At 34.4% G+C, this 12,117-nt stretch overlaps 1 protein-coding gene across 1 annotated transcript in view; it reads right to left on the bottom strand.

Annotated features, from left to right (window-relative positions):
• The window catches only part of LOC149467973 (transcription factor Jun-like), a 46,039-nt gene extending 45,786 nt beyond the window's left edge, over nt 1-253 (bottom strand). Inside the window, exon 1 of the mRNA XM_089670870.1 lies at nt 1-253. This exon is cut by the window's left edge and continues 246 nt beyond it. The gene's annotated coding sequence lies outside the window, so the exon portion shown is untranslated.
• Between the last annotated feature and the right edge of the window lie 11,864 nt (nt 254-12,117).

Genomic DNA, 12,117 nt, shown 5'->3' with positions numbered 1-12,117 from the left:
GTTGATAGTGCAGCCTTTCTCTGTCGCCACATCCTGTTGATGATTCAGCCTGTGATCCTCCCTCCCTCTTCCTTTTCATCACATCACTGTTCCTTCGTATACATTAGCCCTCCTATGTGCCCTGTACTGCTGCAATGTCCGCATCTGCCAGGACCTCCGACCACTACATTTTACTGCTGACAACTGTGGATCAGAGGGTCTGGCTGGCATCTCTACGACATGGCAGTGTGACTGTGCCCAGGATCTGGGGAATGGATAAAAACTGGACCAATCAGCTTCTAGCTTTGGCTTGTTCAGTTAATCTTTGAAAATGAAAGCTAGAAGCTGATTGGTCCAGTTTGTATCCACTCCCCAGATCCTGGGCACAGTCACACTTCAGCTTCTAGCCTTGGCTTGTTCAGTTAATCTTTGAAAATGAAATCTAGAAGCTGATTGGTCCAGTATTTATCCACTCCCCAGATCCTGGGCACAGTCACACTGCAGCTTCTAGCCTTGGCTTGTTCAGTTAATCTTTGAAAATGAAATCTAGAAGCTGATTGGTCCAGTATTTATCCACTCCCCAGATCCTGGGCACAGTCACACTGCAGCTTCTAGCCTTGGCTTGTTCAGTTAATCTTTGAAAATGAAATCTAGAAGCTGATTGGTCCAGTTTTTATCCAGTCCCCAGATCCTGGGCACAGTCACACTTCAGCTTCTAGCCTTGGCATGTTCAGTTAATCTTTGAAAATGAAAGCTAGAAGCTGATTGGTTGCCATGCGCTGCTCCTCCACGTTCTTAGGCAGGGAATTTACAACAGATTCTTACACATGGGCAGCCAGTGGGGCAGTAAAAACAGGCAGCTGAGCGGACCACCAACATTGTAAAATGAAAGCTCTCAAAGTGCATATTTTGTCAGGCAGCATCTCCTCATTGAGGTCAATGGGGCCACACTGCAACTGCGAGCCGAGCATTCAGTCTTGCAATAAAAAACTACTGTTCAGCAATTTAAGTATAAAACTAAAAAAAATAAAGGTAATGAGTAGGCAGCAGTGTTCACCTATCAGGCTCTGTTCACACCCATTCGTTTTTGGTGCTTTTTGCAGAGACGTACTACAATCCATTTAACATGCTACAATAGAGTTCAATGGAGAAGCTGCTGAAATGCATGGTAGTGCATTAGTGCATTTTTGCCATGTTTTGCATTTTTATTCTGCACAGCAAAAAAAAATCAAATTTAACAAAAAAAAAAAAAGGGGGGGGCTGAACAAATGGTAAAAACGCATCAAAAATGCATGTACAAAAACGCAAAACGAAATGGGAAAAGCATTGCAAAACGGACAAAAAGCAAACTGCATAGGTGTGAGCGGAGCCCCAGCTGCTGCTATACCGCCCTCCGAAAAGTAATAAACAGTGGATCAAATTTCAGAGAAAGGTAAGCAGACTGTCTATGTGAAAGAAGCCTAAACCCGGAGCAGGAGCCCATGCCTGCCAATCAGCTTCTATCTTTCATTTTCGAAGCTTAACTGGACAATCTGAAGTTAGAAGCTGCCCCCCTTGCTGCCTATCCAAAAAAGTCTATAGTAACCCCCCCCCCCCCAAACCAAAATGTTTCAAAATTGGAGCAGCCAGAATGTGGGTGGAGCAGCACATGGCAGCCAATCAGCATCTAGCTTTCATTTTTAAAGGTTATTCAAACAATCTAAAGCTAGAAGCTGATTGGTTGCCATGCACAGCTGCTCTAGTTTTGATCAATTGTGCAGATCTTGGGCACATTTACACTGACATGTCCTATAGATGCCAGTTAGATACTGGTGGGTTACTATGCACAACTGCCCCAGAGTCTCTTCCAGTTTTAGTAAATCCCCCTCAATGGAGACATACTAAAAAGAATGGCAGAATGGAATGCCCATAGAGAATAATGACCAGAAGGGAATGCCCATAGAGAATAATGGACCAGAAGGCAATGCCCATAGAGAATAATGGACCAGCAGGGAATGCCCATAGAGAATAATGACCAGAAGGGAATGCCCATAAAGAATAATGGACCAGCAGGGAATGCCCATAGAGAATAATGGACCAGAAGGGAATGCCCATAGAGAATAATGGACCAGAAGGGAATGCCCATAGAGAATAATGGACCAGAAGGGAATGCCCATAGAGAATAATGAAACAGAAGGGAATGCCCATGGAGAATAATGGACCAGAAGGGAATGCCCATAGAGAATAATGAAACAGAAGGGAATGCCCATGGAGAATAATGGACCAGAAGGGAATGCCCATAGAGAATAATGGACCAGAAGGGAATGCCCATAGAGAATAATGGACTAGAAGGGAATGCCCATGGAGAATAATGGAACAGAAGGGAATGCCCATAGAGAATAATGGACCAGAAGGGAATGCCCATAGAGAATAATGAAACAGAAGGGAATGCCCATGGAGAATAATGGACCAGAAGGGAATGCCCATAGAGAATAATGGACCAGAAGGGAATGCCCATAGAGAATAATGGACTAGAAGGGAATGCCCATGGAGAATAATGGAACAGAAGGGAATGCCCATAGAGAATAATGGACCAGAAGGGAATGCCCATGGAGAATAATGGACCAGAAGGGAATGCCCATAGGGAATAATGAAACAGAAGGGAATGCCCATGGAGAATAATGGACCAGAAGGGAATGCCCATAGGGAATAATGGACCAGTAGGGAATGCCCATAGGGAATAATGGACCAGAAGGGAATGCCCATAGAGAATAATGGACCAGAAGGGAATGCCCATAGAGAATAATGGACCAGAAGGGAATGCCCATAGAGAATAATGGACCAGAAGGGAATGCCCATAGAGAATAATGGACCAGAAGGGAATGCCCATAGAGAATAATGGAATAGAAGGGAATTCCCATAGAGAATAATGGAACAGAAGGGAATTCCTATAGAGAATAATGGAACAGAAGGGAATGCCCATAGAGAATAATGGACCAGAAGGGAATGCCCATAGAGAATAATGGAATAGAAGGGAATGCCCATGGAGAATAATGGACCAGAAGGGAATGCCCATAGAGAATAATGGACCAGAAGGGAATGCCCATAGAGAATAATGGAATAGCAGGGAATTCCCATAGAGAATAATGGAACAGAAGGGAATTCCCATAGAGAATAATGGAACAGAAGGGAATGCCCATAGAGAATAATGGACTGTCAAAAATAACTGTCATTTTCCAACTGTCAAAAATAACTGTCATTTTCCAACTGTCATTTTCCAACTGTCAAAAATAACTGTCATTTTCCAACTGTCATTTTCCAACTGTCAAAAATAACTGTCATTTTCCAACTGTCAAAAATAACTGTCATTTTCCAACTGTCAAAAATAACTGTCATTTTCCAACTGTCATTTTCCAACTGTCAAAAATAACTGTCATTTTCCAACTGTCAAAAATAACTGTCATTTTCCAACTGTCATTTTCCAACTGTCAAAAATAACTGCCATTTTCCAACTGTCAAAAATAACTGTCATTTTACAACTGTCATTTTACAACTGTCAAAAATAACTGTCATTTTCCAACTGTCAAAAATAACTGTCATTTTCCAACTGTCATTTTCCAACTATCAAAAATAACTGTCATTTTCCAACTGTCAAAAATAACTGTCATTTTCCAACTGTCAAAAATAACTGTCATTTTCCAACTGTCATTTTCCAACTGTCAAAAATAACTGTCATTTTCCAACTGTCAAAAATAACTGTCATTTTCCAACTGTCAAAAATAACTGTCATTTTCCAACTGTCATTTTCCAACTGTCAAAAATAACTGTCATTTTCCAACTGTCAAAAATAACTGTCATTTTCCAACTGTCAAAAATAACTGTCATTTTCCAACTGTCATTTTCCAACTGTCAAAAATAACTGTCATTTTCCAACTGTCATTTTCCAACTGTCAAAAATAACTGTCATTTTCCAACTGTCATTTTCCAACTGTCAAAAATAACTGTCATTTTCCAACTGTCAAAAATAACTGTCATTTTCCAACTGTCAAAAATAACTGTCATTTTCCAACTGTCATTTTCCAACTGTCAAAAATAACTGTCATTTTCCAACTGTCAAAAATAACTGTCATTTTCCAACTGTCATTTTCCAACTGTCAAAAATAACTGTCATTTTCCAACTGTCATTTTCCAACTGTCAAAAATAACTGTCATTTTCCAACTGTCATTTTCCAACTGTCAAAAATAACTGTCATTTTCCAACTGTCAAAAATAACTGTCATTTTCCAACTGTCAAAAATAACTGTCATTTTCCAACTGTCAAAAATAACTGTCATTTTCCAACTGTCATTTTCCAACTGTCAAAAATAACTGTCATTTTCCAACTGTCAAAAATAACTGTCATTTTCCAACTGTCATTTTCCAACTGTCAAAAATAACTGTCATTTTCCAACTGTCAAAAATAACTGTCATTTTCCAACTGTCATTTTCCAACTGTCAAAAATAACTGTCATTTTCCAACTGTCATTTTCCAACTGTCAAAAATAACTGTCATTTTCCAACTGTCAAAAATAACTGTCATTTTCTAACTGTCAAAAATAACTGTCATTTTCCAACTGTCATTTTCCAACTGTCATTTTCCAACTGTCAAAAATAACTCATTTTCCAACTGTCAAAAATAACTGTCATTTTCCAACTGTCATTTTCCAACTGTCATTTTCCAACTGTCAAAAATAACTGTCATTTTCCAACTGTCATTTTCCAACTGTCATTTTCCAACTGTCAAAAATAACTGTCATTTTCCAACTGTCAAAAATAACTGTCATTTTCCAACTGTCATTTTCCAACTGTCAAAAATAACTGTCATTTTCCAACTGTCAAAAATAACTGTCATTTTCCAACTGTCAAAAATAACTGTCATTTTCCAACTGTCATTTTCCAACTGTCAAAAATAACTGTCATTTTCCAACTGTCAAAAATAACTGTCATTTTCCAACTGTCAAAAATAACTGTCATTTTCCAACTGTCATTTTCCAACTGTCATTTTCCAACTGTCAAAAATAACTGTCATTTTCCAACTGTCAAAAATAACTGTCATTTTCCAACTGTCATTTTCCAACTGTCAAAAATAACTGTCATTTTCCAACTGTCAAAAATAACTGTCATTTTCCAACTGTCAAAAATAACTGTCATTTTCCAACTGTCATTTTCCAACTGTCAAAAATAACTGTCATTTTCCAACTGTCAAAAATAACTGTCATTTTCCAACTGTCAAAATTAACTGTCATTTTCCAACTGTCATTTTCCAACTGTCAAAAATAACTGTCATTTTCCAACTGTCAAAAATAACTGTCATTTTCCAACTGTCATTTTCCAACTGTCAAAAATAACTGTCATTTTCCAACTGTCATTTTCCAACTGTCATTTTTCAACTGTCAAAAATAACTGTCATTTTCCAACTGTCAAAAATAACTGTCATTTTCCAATTGTCATTTTCCAACTGTCAAAAATAACTGTCATTTTCCAACTGTCAAAAATAACTGTCATTTTCCAACTGTCAAAAATAACTGTCATTTTCCAACTGTCATTTTCCAACTGTCAAAAATAACTGTCATTTTCCAACTGTCAAAAATAACTGTCATTTTCCAACTGTCATTTTCCAACTGTCAAAAATAACTGTCATTTTCCAACTGTCATTTTCCAACTGTCAAAAATAACTGTCATTTTCCAACTGTCATTTTCCAACTGTCAAAAATAACTGTCATTTTCCAACTGTCAAAAATAACTGTCATTTTCCAACTGTCAAAAATAACTGTCATTTTCCAACTGTCAAAAATAACTGTCATTTTCCAACTGTCAAAAATAACTGTCATTTTCCAACTGTCAAAATTAACTGTCATTTTCCAACTGTCATTTTCCAACTGTCAAAAATAACTGTCATTTTCCAACTGTCAAAAATAACTGTCATTTTCCAACTGTCAAAAATAACTGTCATTTTCCAACTGTCAAAAATAACTGCCATTTTCCAACTGTCAAAAATAACTGTCATTTTCCAACTGCCATTTTCCAACTGTCAAAAATAACTGCCATTTTCCAACTGTCAAAAATAACTGCCATTTTCCAACTGTCAAAAATAACTGTCATTTTCCAACTGTCATTTTCCAACTGTCAAAAATAACTGTCATTTTCCAACTGTCATTTTCCAACTGTCAAAAATAACTGTCATTTTCCAACTGTCAAAAATAACTGTCATTTTCCAACTGTCATTTTCCAACTGTCAAAAATAACTGTCATTTTCCAACTGTCATTTTCCAACTGTCAAAAATAACTGTCATTTTCCAACTGTCTATTTCCAACTGTCATTTTCCAACTGTCAAAAATAACTGTCATTTTCCAACTGTCAAAAATAACTGTCAAAAATAACTGTCATTTTCCAACTGTCATTTTCCAACTGTCATTTTCCAACTGTCAAAAATAACTCATTTTCCAACTGTCATTTTCCACCTGTCAAAAATAACTGTCATTTTCCAACTGTCATTTTCCAACTGTCAAAAATAACTGTCATTTTCCAACTGTCATTTTCCAACTGTCAAAAATAACTGTCATTTTCCAACTGTCATTTTCCAACTGTCAAAAATAACTGTCATTTTCCAACTGTCAAAAATAACTGTCATTTTCTAACTGTCAAAAATAACTGTCATTTTCCAACTGTCATTTTCCAACTGTCATTTTCCAACTGTCAAAAATAACTCATTTTCCAACTGTCAAAAATAACTGTCATTTTCCAACTGTCATTTTCCAACTGTCATTTTCCAACTGTCAAAAATAACTGTCATTTTCCAACTGTCATTTTCCAACTGTCATTTTCCAACTGTCAAAAATAACTGTCATTTTCCAACTGTCAAAAATAACTGTCATTTTCCAACTGTCATTTTCCAACTGTCAAAAATAACTGTCATTTTCCAACTGTCAAAAATAACTGTCATTTTCCAACTGTCAAAATTAACTGTCATTTTCCAACTGTCATTTTCCAACTGTCAAAAATAACTGTCATTTTCCAACTGTCAAAAATAACTGTCATTTTCCAACTGTCATTTTCCAACTGTCAAAAATAACTGTCATTTTCCAACTGTCATTTTCCAACTGTCATTTTTCAACTGTCAAAAATAACTGTCATTTTCCAACTGTCAAAAATAACTGTCATTTTCCAATTGTCATTTTCCAACTGTCAAAAATAACTGTCATTTTCCAACTGTCAAAAATAACTGTCATTTTCCAACTGTCAAAAATAACTGTCATTTTCCAACTGTCATTTTCCAACTGTCAAAAATAACTGTCATTTTCCAACTGTCAAAAATAACTGTCATTTTCCAACTGTCATTTTCCAACTGTCAAAAATAACTGTCATTTTCCAACTGTCATTTTCCAACTGTCAAAAATAACTGTCATTTTCCAACTGTCATTTTCCAACTGTCAAAAATAACTGTCATTTTCCAACTGTCAAAAATAACTGTCATTTTCCAACTGTCAAAAATAACTGTCATTTTCCAACTGTCAAAAATAACTGTCATTTTCCAACTGTCAAAAATAACTGTCATTTTCCAACTGTCAAAATTAACTGTCATTTTCCAACTGTCATTTTCCAACTGTCAAAAATAACTGTCATTTTCCAACTGTCAAAAATAACTGTCATTTTCCAACTGTCAAAAATAACTGTCATTTTCCAACTGTCAAAAATAACTGCCATTTTCCAACTGTCAAAAATAACTGTCATTTTCCAACTGCCATTTTCCAACTGTCAAAAATAACTGCCATTTTCCAACTGTCAAAAATAACTGCCATTTTCCAACTGTCAAAAATAACTGTCATTTTCCAACTGTCATTTTCCAACTGTCAAAAATAACTGTCATTTTCCAACTGTCATTTTCCAACTGTCAAAAATAACTGTCATTTTCCAACTGTCAAAAATAACTGTCATTTTCCAACTGTCATTTTCCAACTGTCAAAAATAACTGTCATTTTCCAACTGTCATTTTCCAACTGTCAAAAATAACTGTCATTTTCCAACTGTCTATTTCCAACTGTCATTTTCCAACTGTCAAAAATAACTGTCATTTTCCAACTGTCAAAAATAACTGTCAAAAATAACTGTCATTTTCCAACTGTCATTTTCCAACTGTCATTTTCCAACTGTCAAAAATAACTCATTTTCCAACTGTCATTTTCCACCTGTCAAAAATAACTGTCATTTTCCAACTGTCATTTTCCAACTGTCAAAAATAACTGTCATTTTCCAACTGTCATTTTCCAACTGTCAAAAATAACTGTCATTTTCCAACTGTCATTTTCCAACTGTCAAAAATAACTGTCATTTTCCAACTGTCAAAAATAACTGTCATTTTCTAACTGTCAAAAATAACTGTCATTTTCCAACTGTCATTTTCCAACTGTCATTTTCCAACTGTCAAAAATAACTCATTTTCCAACTGTCAAAAATAACTGTCATTTTCCAACTGTCATTTTCCAACTGTCATTTTCCAACTGTCAAAAATAACTGTCATTTTCCAACTGTCATTTTCCAACTGTCATTTTCCAACTGTCAAAAATAACTGTCATTTTCCAACTGTCAAAAATAACTGTCATTTTCCAACTGTCATTTTCCAACTGTCAAAAATAACTGTCATTTTCCAACTGTCAAAAATAACTGTCATTTTCCAACTGTCAAAAATAACTGTCATTTTCCAACTGTCATTTTCCAACTGTCAAAAATAACTGTCATTTTCCAACTGTCAAAAATAACTGTCATTTTCCAACTGTCAAAAATAACTGTCATTTTCCAACTGTCATTTTCCAACTGTCATTTTCCAACTGTCAAAAATAACTGTCATTTTCCAACTGTCATTTTCCAACTGTCAAAAATAACTGTCATTTTCCAACTGTCATTTTCCAACTGTCAAAAATAACTGTCATTTTCCAACTGTCAAAAATAACTGTCATTTTCCAACTGTCAAAAATAACTGTCATTTTCCAACTGTCATTTTCCAACTGTCAAAAATAACTGTCATTTTCCAACTGTCAAAAATAACTGTCATTTTCCAACTGTCAAAAATAACTGTCATTTTCCAACTGTAAAAATTAACTGTCATTTTCCAACTGTCATTTTCCAACTGTCAAAAATAACTGTCATTTTCCAACTGTCAAAAATAACTGTCATTTTCCAACTGTCATTTTCCAACTGTCAAAAATAACTGTCATTTTCCAACTGTCATTTTCCAACTGTCATTTTTCAACTGTCAAAAATAACTGTCATTTTCCAACTGTCAAAAATAACTGTCATTTTCCAATTGTCATTTTCCAACTGTCAAAAATAACTGTCATTTTCCAACTGTCAAAAATAACTGTCATTTTCCAACTGTCAAAAATAACTGTCATTTTCCAACTGTCATTTTCCAACTGTCAAAAATAACTGTCATTTTCCAACTGTCAAAAATAACTGTCATTTTCCAACTGTCATTTTCCAACTGTCAAAAATAACTGTCATTTTCCAACTGTCATTTTCCAACTGTCAAAAATAACTGTCATTTTCCAACTGTCATTTTCCAACTGTCAAAAATAACTGTCATTTTCCAACTGTCAAAAATAACTGTCATTTTCCAACTGTCAAAAATAACTGTCATTTTCCAACTGTCAAAAATAACTGTCATTTTCCAACTGTCAAAAATAACTGTCATTTTCCAACTGTCAAAATTAACTGTCATTTTCCAACTGTCATTTTCCAACTGTCAAAAATAACTGTCATTTTCCAACTGTCAAAAATAACTGTCATTTTCCAACTGTCAAAAATAACTGTCATTTTCCAACTGTCAAAAATAACTGCCATTTTCCAACTGTCAAAAATAACTGCCATTTTCCAACTGTCAAAAATAACTGCCATTTTCCAACTGTCATTTTCCAACTGTCAAAAATAACTGTCATTTTCCAACTGTCATTTTCCAACTGTCAAAAATAACTGTCATTTTCCAACTGTCAAAAATAACTGTCATTTTCCAACTGTCATTTTCCAACTGTCAAAAATAACTGTCATTTTCCAACTGTCATTTTCCAACTGTCAAAAATAACTGTCATTTTCCAACTGTCTATTTCCAACTGTCATTTTCCAACTGTCAAAAATAACTGTCATTTTCCAACTGTCAAAAATAACTGTCAAAAATAACTGTCATTTTCCAACTGTCATTTTCCAACTGTCATTTTCCAACTGTCAAAAATAACTCATTTTCCAACTGTCATTTTCCAACTGTCAAAAATAACTGTCATTTTCCAACTGTCATTTTCCAACTGTCAAAAATAACTGTCATTTTCCAACTGTCATTTTCCAACTGTCAAAAATAACTGTCATTTTCCAACTGTCAAAAATAACTGTCATTTTCCAACTGTCAAAAATAACTGTCATTTTCCAACTGTCAAAAATAACTGTCATTTTCCAACTGTCAAAAATAACTGTCATTTTCCAACTGTCAAAATTAACTGTCATTTTCCAACTGTCATTTTCCAACTGTCAAAAATAACTGTCATTTTCCAACTGTCAAAAATAACTGTCATTTTCCAACTGTCAAAAATAACTGTCATTTTCCAACTGTCAAAAATAACTGCCATTTTCCAACTGTCAAAAATAACTGCCATTTTCCAACTGTCAAAAATAACTGCCATTTTCCAACTGTCATTTTCCAACTGTCAAAAATAACTGTCATTTTCCAACTGTCATTTTCCAACTGTCAAAAATAACTGTCATTTTCCAACTGTCAAAAATAACTGTCATTTTCCAACTGTCATTTTCCAACTGTCAAAAATAACTGTCATTTTCCAACTGTCATTTTCCAACTGTCAAAAATAACTGTCATTTTCCAACTGTCTATTTCCAACTGTCATTTTCCAACTGTCAAAAATAACTGTCATTTTCCAACTGTCAAAAATAACTGTCAAAAATAACTGTCATTTTCCAACTGTCATTTTCCAACTGTCATTTTCCAACTGTCAAAAATAACTCATTTTCCAACTGTCATTTTCCACCTGTCAAAAATAACTGTCATTTTCCAACTGTCAAAAATAACTGTCATTTTCCAACTGTCATTTTCCAACTGTCATTTTCCAACTGTCAAAAATAACTGTCATTTTCCAACTGTCAAAAATAACTGTCATTTTCCAACTGTCATTTTCCAACTGTCAAAAATAACTGTCATTTTCCAACTGTCATTTTCCAACTGTCAAAAATAACTGTCATTTTCCAACTGTCATTTTCCAACTGTCAAAAATAACTGTCATTTTCCAACTGTCAAAAATAACTGTCATTTTCCAACTGTCAAAAATAACTGTCATTTTCCAACTGTCAAAAATAACTGTCATTTTCCAACTGTCATTTTCCAACTGTCAAAAATAACTGTCATTTTCCAACTGTCAAAAATAACTGTCATTTTCCAACTGTCAAAAATAACTGTCATTTTCCAACTGTCATTTTCCAACTGTCAAAAATAACTGTCATTTTCCAACTGTCATTTTCCAACTGTCAAAAATAACTGTCATTTTCCAACTGTCATTTTCCAACTGTCAAAAATAACTGTCATTTTCCAACTGTCAAAAATAACTGTCATTTTCCAACTGTCAAAAATAACTGTCATTTTCCAACTGTCATTTTCCAACTGTCAAAAATAACTGTCATTTTCCAACTGTCAAAAATAACTGTCATTTTCCAACTGTCATTTTCCAACTGTCAAAAATAACTGTCATTTTCCAACTGTCATTTTCCAACTGTCAAAAATAACTGTCATTTTCCAACTGTCATTTTCCAACTGTCAAAAATAACTGTCATTTTCCAACTGTCAAAAATAACTGTCATTTTCCAACTGTCAAAAATAACTGTCATTTTCCAACTGTCAAAAATAACTGTCATTTTCCAACTGTCATTTTCCAACTGTCAAAAATAACTGTCATTTTCCAACTGTCAAAAATAACTGTCATTTTCCAACTGTCATTTTCCAACTGTCAAAAATAACTGTCATTTTCCAACTGTCATTTTCCAACTGTCAAAAATAACTGTCATTTTCCAGCTGTCAAAAATAACTGTCATTTTCTAACTGTCAAAAATAACTGTCATTTTCCAACTGTCAT

This window comes from Staurois parvus, unplaced genomic scaffold (assembly GCF_062004578.1).
Source record: "Staurois parvus isolate SC_StPar_1 unplaced genomic scaffold, SC_StPar_1.0 ptg000096l, whole genome shotgun sequence".
NCBI lineage: Eukaryota > Metazoa > Chordata > Amphibia > Anura > Ranidae > Staurois > Staurois parvus.
Note: the sequence above shows the minus strand (reverse complement) of the source record. Positions and strands in the feature narration are given on the sequence as shown.